The following is a 12,604-nucleotide window of genomic DNA, read 5'->3' on the forward strand; positions in this document are numbered from 1 at the left end:
CTGTGTTTCTACCTAGACATTTTGGAGATGCCTCCCCACCTTATGTGCTGAAGCTTACCCAGCCATCCTTCTCCTCCTGAGTCTGCTCCCTGCCCTGTATCATCTGTTTACTGATCATCCCTACTTCAGCTTGGTTTTCCAAGTTGTTCAGGTCTTTCCTCTTGCCCTCACCCCTCCCTAGCCGATCATTATTCACCTTGCCCTGTAGAGGATCTCTGTGACAGCGTTTCTGTCCTTGTTTCTCTATTCTTACTGTTTGCCATTCTTTTTTTTTTTTTTTCTTTTGCTTGGACAGTTGCAGTAGTCTCATTGTTAATGTCTACTTTCCTCCCTCAGTCTATCTTCGTTGTGATCCTTGGGTTCTTTTCTAAAAAACATAGGCCTATTTTGCCATTCCCCTGTTTAGAATCCTCCTGAGGCTCTCCCTTGCCTGCTAACTCAAGTAATATTCCTTGACCTGGCATTCAAGTCTCCTCACTTCCCTTACCAATTTCTTTGGTCTCTTTTGGCACTGTAAAGGGTCCCGGGGAGATAGTGAGGATGAAGAGCAGCCTTGTTCCCGCCTTCATGAGAGTCATGGTGACTTGTATTGTGATCGTGTTTTTGTCTAGCACTTTCTAGTAGGAAGTGACTTCCTTGGGGCCCAGATTTGGGATTTACTTGTTGAATGAAAGCATGTGAATTGAGGTCTGTCCTCTGGGGCTGTGTGCTGACTCTGGCTGACATTCTGGGTCATTTGTCTGTGGGCAGCAGACTTCTGGAATAGGCTGGCACATCATTCCAGCCATCCCCACCCTCCTGAGCCTTGGGCTTCATTCTTTTGATTCTCATACACGTGAGCTGCATATATTGGCCCACTGATTTGATTTTGGAAATTTCTAGAAGTTAAGCTGAGTCAGAAATAAGTAAGGTAGGGATCTCCCTGGTGGCCCAAACCAGGGACATACATGCTTGACTGAGCAAAGGTGAAAAATCAAATGCCACCTGCCTTTCCAAAAATGAGTCGTGGGCCACGCTCAACACATTGGGTACTGGGGCGTCACTACGATTTTGCTCGTGGGACTCTAGTGTCTCACTCTCAGCCCCCTTGTCAGACACACCATGGTGTGAGAACATGGCTGCATCTCCAACCTGAGCTGCCTTTCTTTCCCTGCAGAGCTCTTAATGATCTAGTAAAATCTTTACCCCTACAATTGGCTTTGTCTCCAGGAAGGGTCAGCCAACTATGGCTTATGGGGCTAAATCTAGTCCTCTGTCTGCTTTTGGACAGCCATAAGCTAAAAGTAGTTATTTCATTTAGATGAATATCTATCTATTTACCTATCTTTCTATCTGTAATAGTTGGGGATGTGTGAAAATTTTATGTTATTCAGATTATAGGATCCATAAATTAAAGTCTCATCGGAACATGGTCGTGCCCCTTCATCTATATATCTATGGCTATGTTCTTGCCACAATGGAAGAGTTGAGGATTTGAGAGAAGGATGGTGTTGCCTGCAAAGCTCAGATAATTACTATTATATAGCCCTTTACAGAAGAAGCTGGCCCATCCCTATCCTACACCATCCCCACGGAAGATCACAGCTACTGGGGAGCTTCATGCCTCCAAAGTTCCCATCCCCCTTGGACCCAACCATGGCAGAGAGAGGATGTTAGGAATCTGGCCCTGCCTCTGACTTGATGTGTGGCCTTAGGCAAGTCACCTCTGTCTCTGGTGGTAGTTTTATCAGATGTGACATTCTGCTGTCGAGCCAGATTCGAGGTTCTTAATCTGGCGAATTTGTTTTCTGACAGTCCTGGGGCTGGAAGTTCAAGGTCAAGCTGCCAGCAGGTTGTTTTCTCCCGAGGCCTGTATTCTGAGCTGCAGAGGGTCGCCTTCCCACAGTGACTGGCCCTCCGCTCACGTGGGCACCTGTGTCCCGATCTCCTCTTCTGATTAGGACACTGGTCGCATTGGATTAGGGCTCACGCCAGGGACTTTATTTTACCTTAATTATCATGTTAAAGCCTCGATCAACGAATACAGTCACAATTTGAAGTCCTAGGCCTTAGTACTTTAACATATGGATTTGGGGAGGACATAATTCAGCCCATAACACATCCCCATCCCCGAAAAGGGCCAACATCCACTTTGTGCCCAGACCCAGCAGAGGGAGGGATATGAGGGGCTGTGACAATGGGGTGCCTTCTTGTGAATTTATCATCTCATTAGCAGACATGAGGCTTTCTAACCGGGACCATCAGCCAGCTTTGTGCATCGACTGGGTAGAGGGTGGGAGTGCAGAGATCAGAGCAGGAAAGCCCTGAAGGTTCAGAGTCAGGACATCCATGGGCTGGGAAGGAAGGAAGCCTATTTTACAGAAGGGAAAGCTGAGGCTCTTGGTGCAAGGAACTGGGATTGAACATCAGAATAGTCTGAGCTTCGGTGGGCCCCTCTTCCAATGGGCACGGAATGCAGTTGGTGGGAAGATCAAATGGAATACGGGAGAGGAAGCTGACCTGGACTGGGTCCCCTTAAGCAGATCCTGAGACAAAGATGTGGCTGCACATGTCCTTCTGGGAGGGTATCAGCAGTACGGGAGGGAGACAGGGAAGGGAAGGCAGGAGATACTTTAGTGAGTGCGTCACCCTTGGGCAGCCAGAACCCAGTTCCACTGGGGACCTTGGGGTGACTCTGAGAAACATGGTTCCCGGTTGCATTACCCAGGAGATGAGGGAGCCGGGATATTTACCCACCACTTCTTGCTTCTCCGGTTGAAGATTTCTCCTTGGAGACATTAACACCCACACTTCCTATCTGTCCCACACTCGAGCTGAGTGCGTGCCTGCAGACAGAAACAGCAGAGAGGCATGGAGAGGGATCCACAGTGCCAGACCGGGACGTGTACAGGATGGCAGCTCTGGGATGGACCAGGCAAGGGATGGTGGATTGGTCATCAGTAGCGGCTGGTTCAAGGCTATCCTTCGGTAGAAGACGAGTCTAGGATTTTGTTATCCATCCCAGTGTAGGTGGCTCTCCCCAGGTGGCCCAGTGGGTTGCCTCTTGGCTGCACTGAGCTGACACAGAATTGCCTCCCTCCCCCACCCCAGCACTCGGCAAGGCCTGCAGATGGGTGGGACCCGCCTTCCGATTTCCCCTGTCAACCTCCAATGCCACAAAGCAGAGGCTAACAGAGTCCCCTGGCCCACTGATCGGTCACAAGAAGAATTTGTCCATGGGGTTTCTCCCCTTGGGGCATGTGGGACGCCCCCTCTGATGTGGGCTCAGGGACCTGGCCCGTACCTGGAGCTGCCTGTAACGATAAAAGGGGAAAGTCACATATATAAATATTTTATTAATACATGATTATGGCAATAATTTCTCCCAGCCTCCCCCCACCCCTCCCCACCTTATAAATTATTTTAAGAGGAGCTGCCATCAGTCTGCCTGGGAGGCCTGCCCGATGATTTACTTACTATATATTCTGTTCTGGAAGATTTCATAATAGGTTGCTCTAAAATCAGCTATTAAGAATTTCAAAGTCATATATAAATGTCTTTGCTTTGTGTCATAACAGATCATTTTGAAATATATTAAGAATCATTTCCATTAATCAGGGTTTTTTTTTTTTCCCACTAAAATGATGATCTCCTCCCAGTGCGCCTGGCTTCCTTATTTTGAGAGCCCTGATCTTATTTTTAAAAAACCGGTATCAGTCCATGTGGGGGCATTTTAGGGCTCATAACCAGACTCGGGGTTTTTGAACTGTTAGGGCAACAACAACAGCCACCACGAATATCGGTTTAGTGTTTGGCCGTTTCAGAAGCACGGCTACCTCGATCATGCCTCTTGATCAGACCCGATTCATTCGGAAATCCGGTGAGGACCAACAGCGCTGCTGGCAGGAGTCAGAGTCAGCCTGCTGGGTGCTCCCCAAGCCTCAGTTTTCTGCTCTGTAAAATGGAGTCAATAGCGGCCCCTGGCTCACAGGCTCATTGTGGGGATTGAGTTGGTGCCCAAAAGTGTGGGGCACAGGACTTGGCTCGTGAAGTGTGGGCCCAGAAGTGTTCACCGTCATGCCTCTCCCTCTGATGGTGTAAAGAACAGAGACCCAGAGAAAGAGTTTTTCTCAGAGAAGAATGAGACATTGCACAGTGAGTATGTTCCAGGGCGAGGCTTGGAGGCTCGGCCGGTCCGTCTCCTGCACATCTCCCTCTGCTGTCCTCACCTTTGCAATGGGCCGTGAGGGTCATCTGCTAATGCAGAACCGATTTGTTTTTTTCTGGGCCCTGGGCTGAGAGCTTCTAGACAGGGTCACTGCTACCTTAGAATAACAGCCTGGGAAGAGAGAGGTCCATTACGATGCCCATCTTACAGATGGGGAAACTGAGGCTGGCCAGAGCTTTGTCCCGATCCCCCAGCGTACACAACTAAAGTCAGAGGTGGCATTTGGACCCAGGTCTGCCCAAGCTCTGGGCCCAAACTCGGGGACCGCAGGTCCTGCCTCTCTTGCCCTGTACACGGCTGTCTCTGTCCTCACAGGCTCCCAGAGGGCTGGTGGGGTCACTTTCTCAGCAGGACTCTCTGAATTGCTTCTGACACCAAATGTGTGGGGTTTTCCTTAGGCCCGATGCTCTGATTCTCCAGACATCAACTGGGTGTCCTACAATTCAATCAAATTCAATGCAGATGCTGGAGTCCGTGCAGACCCCAGGTTAAGGGCTTAGTCCCACAGGGCTTAGTCCCACAGGCCTGCCTGACCTCAGACCTGGACCACATATTTGGGCCATCTGTACTTCTGACTGACCCGCTATAAAGTTGGGGGCTTCCCACCACCCCCTCAGATTTGATAATTTGCCAGAGAAGCTCACAGAACCCTGGAAGGCCCTTTACTTACATGTATCTCTTTATTATAAAGGATACAAGGCAGGAACAGCCAAATGGGCAAGGCATGGGGGAGGGGCTCCCCTCCCCTACGTGCCTTCCCCCACCCCCCAGCTCCTCAGTGTGTTAGTTTAGAGGTTTTATGGTGGTTTTATTATTTAGGCATGATTGATGAAGTCGTTGGCCACTGATGATTGATTACTCAGCCTCTAGCCCCTCTCCCCTCCTCGGAGGTCCAGGGTTCAAGGCTTAAAGTTCTAAATTTCTAATCACGACTTGGTCTTCCCCGTGACCAGCTCTTGTCCTGAAGCTATGGAGTACCCCCCACCCCCAACCCAACCAGACCCCAGCCATTCATTAGTCTGCAAAAGACCCTTCTCCCTTCAGAAATGCCAAGGGTCTTTGGAGTCGTGTGCCAGGGACTGGGGACAAAGACCAAAGGTGTATTTATCCCAGGGGCCAAGCCCGTGCCACAGCCCCCAGACCTGGTGGCCCCATGAAAGGCCACTGAGCACGTGTGGGTGGTTCCAGGCTGACGGGGCCCCAGGCCCTCAGATCACCGTGGGGTCCCAGTGTGCTCATGGCTTCTGGTTTGTTTGAGCCTTCAGCACCTACATCACACATGCCCGGCGTCACCCTCGGGGCTGCCCTGAGCCTCCTCCTTTGTGGGGATGATCATATCCTGTTCTTCCTGAAGTCACCTCAGGCCCCCTCGGGCCCCCTGATCTCCTGCAGAGCTCTCCCACCATGCCTCTCCCCGACCCCCTTCGCGGTCCTGTTGGTCTCTGTGGTGGCCTTTACCCCAAGAGGCTGGCTGCCTAGGGGGTTGTGGAGGGGAGCTGGGAACTCCCCTGTCATCAGCTGTGCCCTGGACAGCCTGGAAGTTAGAGGCTTGCCTTCCCCCAGAATTTGGAGGGGAAAGGACACAGGAGTTTTGCCATCAGCCAGTTCTGATTTGGATTTCAGCTTAGCCTTTTATCAGCGGGGTGTGACCTTGGCCAAGTTATGGAACCTGCCTAAGCCTAGGAGGAGGGTGGAGGAGGGGAGGGGAGGAGGGAGAAAGGATGTTCTAGAGCTGTCTGGGGGCTCCCTCGAGGTGGCAATGCTAATAATGGCCTGACTCTGGGCCACCTCCCATGGACAGGCAAGGTAGCTCCTGGCTTGCTTGGTTCATTACCAAGTGACTTCTTTGCAGAGGTCAGCCCCAGCTGGCTGTTGGGTCTTAGGAGATGCATTCTTCTGGGGGAAGAGGGACTGTGGATCTCCCCTGCTCTGCACAGCATCTCCGCCTCCCTTCTGTCTCTTAGACTTGCTGTGCCAGAATGGTCCCTTGGGAAGGCAGTGGGAGGACGCTTGGGGGCTGGCTCCACCTGACAGGCAGAAAACCGTGGGTGATTCGACATCATGGTTGGTTTGCTGTTAACCGAGGCTCCCAGCCTGGGCCATCCCTCGGGAGCCATCAGGAAACCATTCATCCAACCTCCTGTTTCTTCCCTTTGGCAAAAAGTGGCCCATACAACAATTAGCCAGTGCCCGTGGGCTTCATGTGACAGCAAATGGATGCTCTCTGGAGCTCACTTGATAAGGACAGAGAGAGGGAGAAGGGAGGAGCAGGGCCCTGGCTTTGAATCCAGGCCTCCCCACCTCCTGGCTATGGGATTTAACTTGTGCAGAGTGATCTCCCCTCTCTGGCCTCAGCTTCTGGGTCTGTGGGTGTGGCACATGGGAAGCATTCAGTGAGCTGGGACTTCCTTCTTTGTGCCAAGTATCTTGGTTGCTTGGCGGTCTCCTCTGGCATTAAAGCCGACCCGCAAGGTGGGCTGGGTGGTAGGTGAGAGCCCCTTTGGTGGATGAAGGACACGAGACTTTAAGAGGATGCTCCTCACCAAGGGTGTACAATGAGCCATCTGTGCTAATGAACATCATGTTCTGAACCAGAATCCAGGTGTGGACTCACAGTCCAGTGCTCTCTCCATGGCTCAGCAGAAGTTCCTGAGGGCCAAGGACAGTGCAAAGGCAGTGCTCAGAGCAGGTGGGCTCACGTCAAAGCGAGGACTCCGTTTCTTGCTCCGTTGGGGGCTGGCCAGGTTACTGTGCTATGTAACAAGTCAGCCCCAAGCCCCATGCCTACGCACAAGCACTTCACTATCTCCCGAGGCTCTGGTGGGTCCGCCATTTGGAAGGGCTCAGCTGGTGGCTCCGGCTTGAGGTTGATCCGGAGGCTGCTGTCTCATGGTGGCTGGCAGGGAAGGAGCAGGGGCTTGGAGGAGGCGGGGACTGGCTGGGCATCTCCCTCTCCTGCGCAGTTTCCAGTCTTCCCACATGGGCTCGTTTGGGCTTCCTCTTGGCATGGCGGCTTCAAGTGCAAGTTCCCAGCGAGCAACCTGGAAGCTGTATCCCCTTTTCCGAGCTGACCTCAGATATCTTGCAGTGTCCCTTCTGCCATGTTCTATGGGTGATAAGCCTTTGACAGCTTCAAGGGCCAGGGGAGCCAGGCGCTACCCTGGGAGAGGGGCAGCTGCAAGTTTCTAGAACGTGTAGGCAGGGAGATAATGTTGCGGTCAGTGTGCCACAGTGGCTTTGAGCAAGTCACTAGCTTTCTGAGGCTCAGTTTTCTGACCTATACAATGGGACTGAAAAGAGCACTGACCTCACAGGTCCACCATATAGATGGACGGAGATGCTGTATGTCCAGGGCTGAACCCAGTGCCGGGCACGTGTTAAGTTCTGGCTGTTGGAAGTTAGGATAATCACAGAACCTGTAGAATCCAACAGCCAAGGCTTCCTAGCTCCCAGCCGAGGTGTCAAGAAGACACTTCTGTTCCCTACTTTCATTACGTTCACCTCTCCCCTAAGAGCTCCTCCTGAGCTCCATCTAATTGCTATTCATGTCTCTGTCCAGTCTCCACTCCCTGTTCCTGCATCTGGAAAGTTACCCTGTTAAGCAAGATCAAGCTTGGAGAGCTCAGAATGGAGGCTAAAGGCGTGGATCCTAGGACCAGGCTGATCCGTGTTCAATCCCTGTTTTCCTGCGTGATCTCGGCCATTCCCTTGACCTCTGAGACTCAGTGTCCTCATCTGTAAAATGGGAATAGTAATAGTTCTTTCCTCCCAGGGTTCTTGTGAGGCTCCCATCACTTAATCTGAATACGTGAAACTCCGTCATCGTGGTTATTAATGCTAGTAGATTATTAATGGAAAGTCTGTCCACTCCCATATGAGGAGGAGTTGGTGGGTTCCCCAGCAAAGCTGGAGTTCGCAAGGCTGACGCGGACTCTCTTTTCAGGATTGCTGTGGTCCCGTCGCCATAAGAGATGATGAGTCCTCTCCCTAGAAAGCCCGAGACTGTCACTCTGCCTACTGTCCCTCATTACTTCACAAAAGTGACAATCATGTTCAGAATTCCCAGTCGCCCCAGGATAAGTGATGCCTGCCTGGACGGCCCCATTGCTTTGCTTTCCTTTTGCTCTGAAGGCCAATGGGAGGTTTAATTTATTATTTTTTCACTAAATTTGCCAATCCACTTGCTGCTGACCCCTTTGCCTAATATATGACAATGCCAAGCCCATATATAACCCGAGGAGGGGCGTCGTAATAGGATGATGAAGGGAGGTTGCCAATCAGATGGCATGTTCCCCGCCTGCTCTAATAAAGATGTCAGCCCCGGAATGAATGGGGTCATAACTTGGGGAGCCCTGGTCGGGGGTGGGGGAGACACAGGAAAGAGAGACAATAGTAGTCATGACGGAAGCCCAGTCCCCCCACTCTCCCACCTTCTGCTGGGACACCCTGATATCCAGCAGCCAGAGCCGTGCATCCAAGGATTGGAGGAGGGGGTCAGAGGCTCCCCATGCTAGCACGAGACCCCACTTGCAGAAGGCCGGTGGGAGTCAATACAGGGATCCCATCAACCCGAAGCATTTTACTGGTTTGGGTTTATAAACCATCAAGAACATCCCACCGTAAAGTTGTCTTCCTATGAGAAATGGAAACCATGCCAAAGAATAGAGGAGAAAGGGTCCCTCTGCCCTCAAAGGGATCATTGGTCATGGTGCAAAGGGGATGTTAATTACAATGGATGTACCTAGACGGACCTGGTGTTATTAGCTCAAGGCCAGAGTTTCCACTCGGGCTCATGCGTGCCATTGTGCCTGCTCTGGGTTGTGACGAAGGTGTAATGCCACGTCCCACCACGATGGCGTCATATAGGGCAGTTCGCTGCCCTCACAGGCCAAGGTCTGTTTCTGTTTGTTTCTTCTCTGGAATTTTTTGATTCAAAGTCACGGCAGACTCACGGGAGGTTGGGGCAGGAACACGCAGTCCCGTGGGCCTCCTCCGACCACAGCCCAGTCTGCAGTGGTGGGGACCGGCAACTGGGTCATCGGGAAGTCCTTACTTCTCTTTGTTGACTGCAGAGACCTGCCCCTTATGGGGAAGGGGGTCTCCATAGGTGTAGCTGCCCTCCTGTGGGCCATTCAGGTGGCTTTCTCAGTGTTGGTGTTCCAGACAGCGCCGCACTGGACATGCTCATAGGCAGAGCTGGTGTCTGGGAGCGAGCATTTTGGAAGCATGGTCTCCTGGACACAGAATTGCTGGATGGAAGGGTGTGTTCAAGGCTTGACTTTTGGATGCACTCGGCCCAGTTCACATCCCCTGGATGTTACCCAGGTTGGCTCATGGAACCCTCTCAAGCCTGTGGCATAGGCATTTCTATTTTCCTTTCCATTTGTAGGTGGGGAAGTTAAGGCTCTGAGAGGTGAAGTCACTAGCTTAGGGTCACACAGCTCTAAGTGGCACAAAGCCGTACCTTCTTTCGGCTGGGCCCTGTGTCCCTCGAGGGCAGTGGAAGGCTTGACATTTCTCAAAGGACCTACTGAGTCTACTCTGGGGACACTTCCTCTGTCCACCACTCTTGTCCCCTCTCTGCTTGTGAATACTCACTTCTGTTTCCACAGATGAAGTACATCAGGCTCTGGGCGGCGTCAGCCAGGACCTCCCATCTGCAGTTCCCTCACCCTGCCCGGGCTCCCTGCCCCTGGCAGTGGCTTCTCCCTGCCTGGCCCACAGCCCCCCTGCCTCCTGCTTCTAAGGAGACAAGCTGCACACCTGAGCTCAGCGTCCATGCACTCCCACTGTATTTTTCCCGGGAGCACTGATTTGGGTTGGTGTCTGGGCCCCAGGTGGCAGGAGACCAGGACTGTTCATTTCTTCAGGATCTGGGCAAAGGGACATCAAGTCACTGAGTCAGGAGGAACAGGACAGCTGCAGTCTGGGCCCGTATGTTCCTTCCCTGCAGAGGGCCTCAGATGGTAAGCTCGGCCACTCATAGCCTGGGTCCACCCCGGCAGAAGCCAGGGAAGGCATCCCACCTGCCTGATCTGTGAACACCCCGTGAGGACAGAGACCCAGCTGCCTAGATGGGGCTACAATTGTGCCAGCCTGAGCCCCTCTTTGGGTCAGGCAGGGATGGAGGATCAGAGAAGGATAGGGCCTTGCTCAAGGTCACACAGTGAGGTTGTGGGAGAGACAGGTCCGGAATCCCAGTCTCTGGGTTCCTGGGTCATTTCTGAGTTCATTTTGCTCAGCCCTTCCTCCTCTCCTCCTTCCGTCTTCCTCCTCCTCTCCTCCTTCCCTGTCTTCTCCTCAATGCCTTGGCTGCCCTGGGACACTACCCTCACGTTCCAAGACAAAATTTTAGTCTGATTGAGGGAGACGGACCCAGACAAGTGCACAGAAGATACTCAGAGAACACGGCAGGCAGGAGACACTAAGTTCAAAGTGGATAGCCCCATCCAAGGGGTCCCACCCTTCTAGGGGACCTTGAGCTAAATCTCCAAAACTGAGAAGAAAGTAGGGAGGGTGCTCCAGACAGAAGAATGTCACCGAGCCAAGGTGCAGTGGCTCAAGCAAAGCCTGGGACCTCTGTGTTCCCACCTGCAAGGTACCAACCGAAGGGGTGAAGCTGGGTTGACATAGGGCTCTGATTAAGAGGCGACTGGGCGCTACAACCTAGAACTTGCACTGATCTGCCCTTGGACCCAGCATCCCCCAGGCTTGTCCCTGCCCCAGTCCCGCCCGCCCGCCCGCCTTTGTGTAGACACAGTCCCTCCTTTTCAGCCGCACCCCTGCTGGTGGCGTGGCTCCCTGCCCGACAGCTGGTGCGGCCGGGCCTATTCTGGGCCACAGGCGAGGATTTATTCCACGTTTTTGGAGCATATTGAATTCATTCATTAAGCTGAAATGGCTGCTCAGGGAGGTAAACAATTATAGTTTTAAAAAGCCCCGCAAAACCCCCAAGTGGCCACGGCTACAAGGCTCTGCTCGCCGGTGGCCCCATGCCTGGGGTGGCTGGAGTGGGGAGTCTGGAACACCTGGACAACCAGGTTTTGCAGAGGCCGAGCCACTTGCCTGCCGGTGGCCCTGCCAAGGCCTGTCCTCCCCTCCCCCTTCTTTGCCTCTGTTTCCCGTAAATAATGACAGGGCAGCTGATGCTTATCTCTGGCTTCCGATGTGCGAGGCATGACTCTAAGAGCTTTGGCCATCTCAGCCGTTTCACGGAGTGAGTGCTATTGCCCCATTTTACAGATGCAGAAACTGAGGCTCAGAGAGGGGAAGGACTTGCTTCATGGGGTTAGACCAGATGCTCTCTGGGCTCTCTTTAAGCCTTGATCACCAGAGAACCTACTAACCTGTTGTTGGGGCGGAGCTGGGGGTGGGGCGTGGCAGGTGGGAGTTGGGGCTGGGGCTGGGGCGGGAGGGGGAGGGGAGAAGATCGCTTTGGCTCCACTGCGCATGCCCAGACTCACCATTCCCGTAAGGCGTGCATCAATAGCGCGGATACAGTCGCGACCACCCTACGGACTTGTTCACTATTTGTTGAGAATCCACTCTCTGCCGGACATGATTTACGTGCTGGTTATTCCATTAGATCTTCATAGCCCTGTATGGGAGGTTGTACCCATCTTATGGGTGAGTCCCTGGAGGCTTGGAGAAGTCAAGTAAGTTATCTAAGGTGGTGGATTTGGGGAAGGGAGCAACCCAGTTTGGGGCTGAGGAGTTCCATCCTTAAAGCCTTCCTTCCTGTTCTTTAGGCCACGTGATGTGGAGTAGCCCATGGCATCAATAAATGCAGATCGTAAGGAGAGCTCTTCACGTGGCTGGGGCATTGGTGAGATCATGTGCTTACTCAGCACTGGGCTGGACATGGGGTGAGCGCTGGGGAAGCACCAGCTGTTCTTGGGCTTTCCTGGGGCTCCAGGAAGCAGCTCCAGAGGGGACAGTGTGATAGGTGGAGTGACCCGTTCTTCCTGTCTTGCTGAGGGACACTTGACTGTAGAGAAAGCATTTGGCTTGGGGCCAACCAAGACTGCTTGGGTCCTGGCTTCTGTCTCACTGGCTATGTGGCTCAGGCAGGCACTCAGGCACCTGCTGCTGGCCCCGCCCCTGAGCCTTTGCTCCTAGCATTCCCCAGGGTAATCGACCTGTCATGCCTTCCCCCTACCCTGCTCAGATTACCGGCGCTAGGGACATTCTCAGCCAGCTTCACATCTAGTGTCTCATTTCATCTTTCAAACAACCCTCTGGGAGAGGAGTCATCCATTTCACAGATGTGGAAACTGATGCTCGGAGAGAGAGGACATCTCTTACTCAAAATCTCACAGCCAGTCTGAATTTGTTTTTGGATGTCCAGCCTCCCGCTTCTTTCCATGGTTCCCACCACTCCAAAGATGCCATGTCTGT

At 52.8% G+C, this 12,604-nt stretch overlaps 1 protein-coding gene across 1 annotated transcript in view; it reads left to right on the forward strand.

Moving 5' to 3' along the window:
* The window catches only part of MYO18B (myosin XVIIIB), a 248,035-nt gene that overhangs the window by 39,560 nt on the left and 195,871 nt on the right, over positions 1-12,604 (forward strand). The window lies entirely within an intron of this gene.

Source organism: Lontra canadensis, unplaced genomic scaffold (assembly GCF_010015895.1).
Source record: "Lontra canadensis isolate GAN:19392208 unplaced genomic scaffold, GSC_riverotter_1.0 scaffold87, whole genome shotgun sequence".
NCBI classification, from domain to species: domain Eukaryota; kingdom Metazoa; phylum Chordata; class Mammalia; order Carnivora; family Mustelidae; genus Lontra; species Lontra canadensis.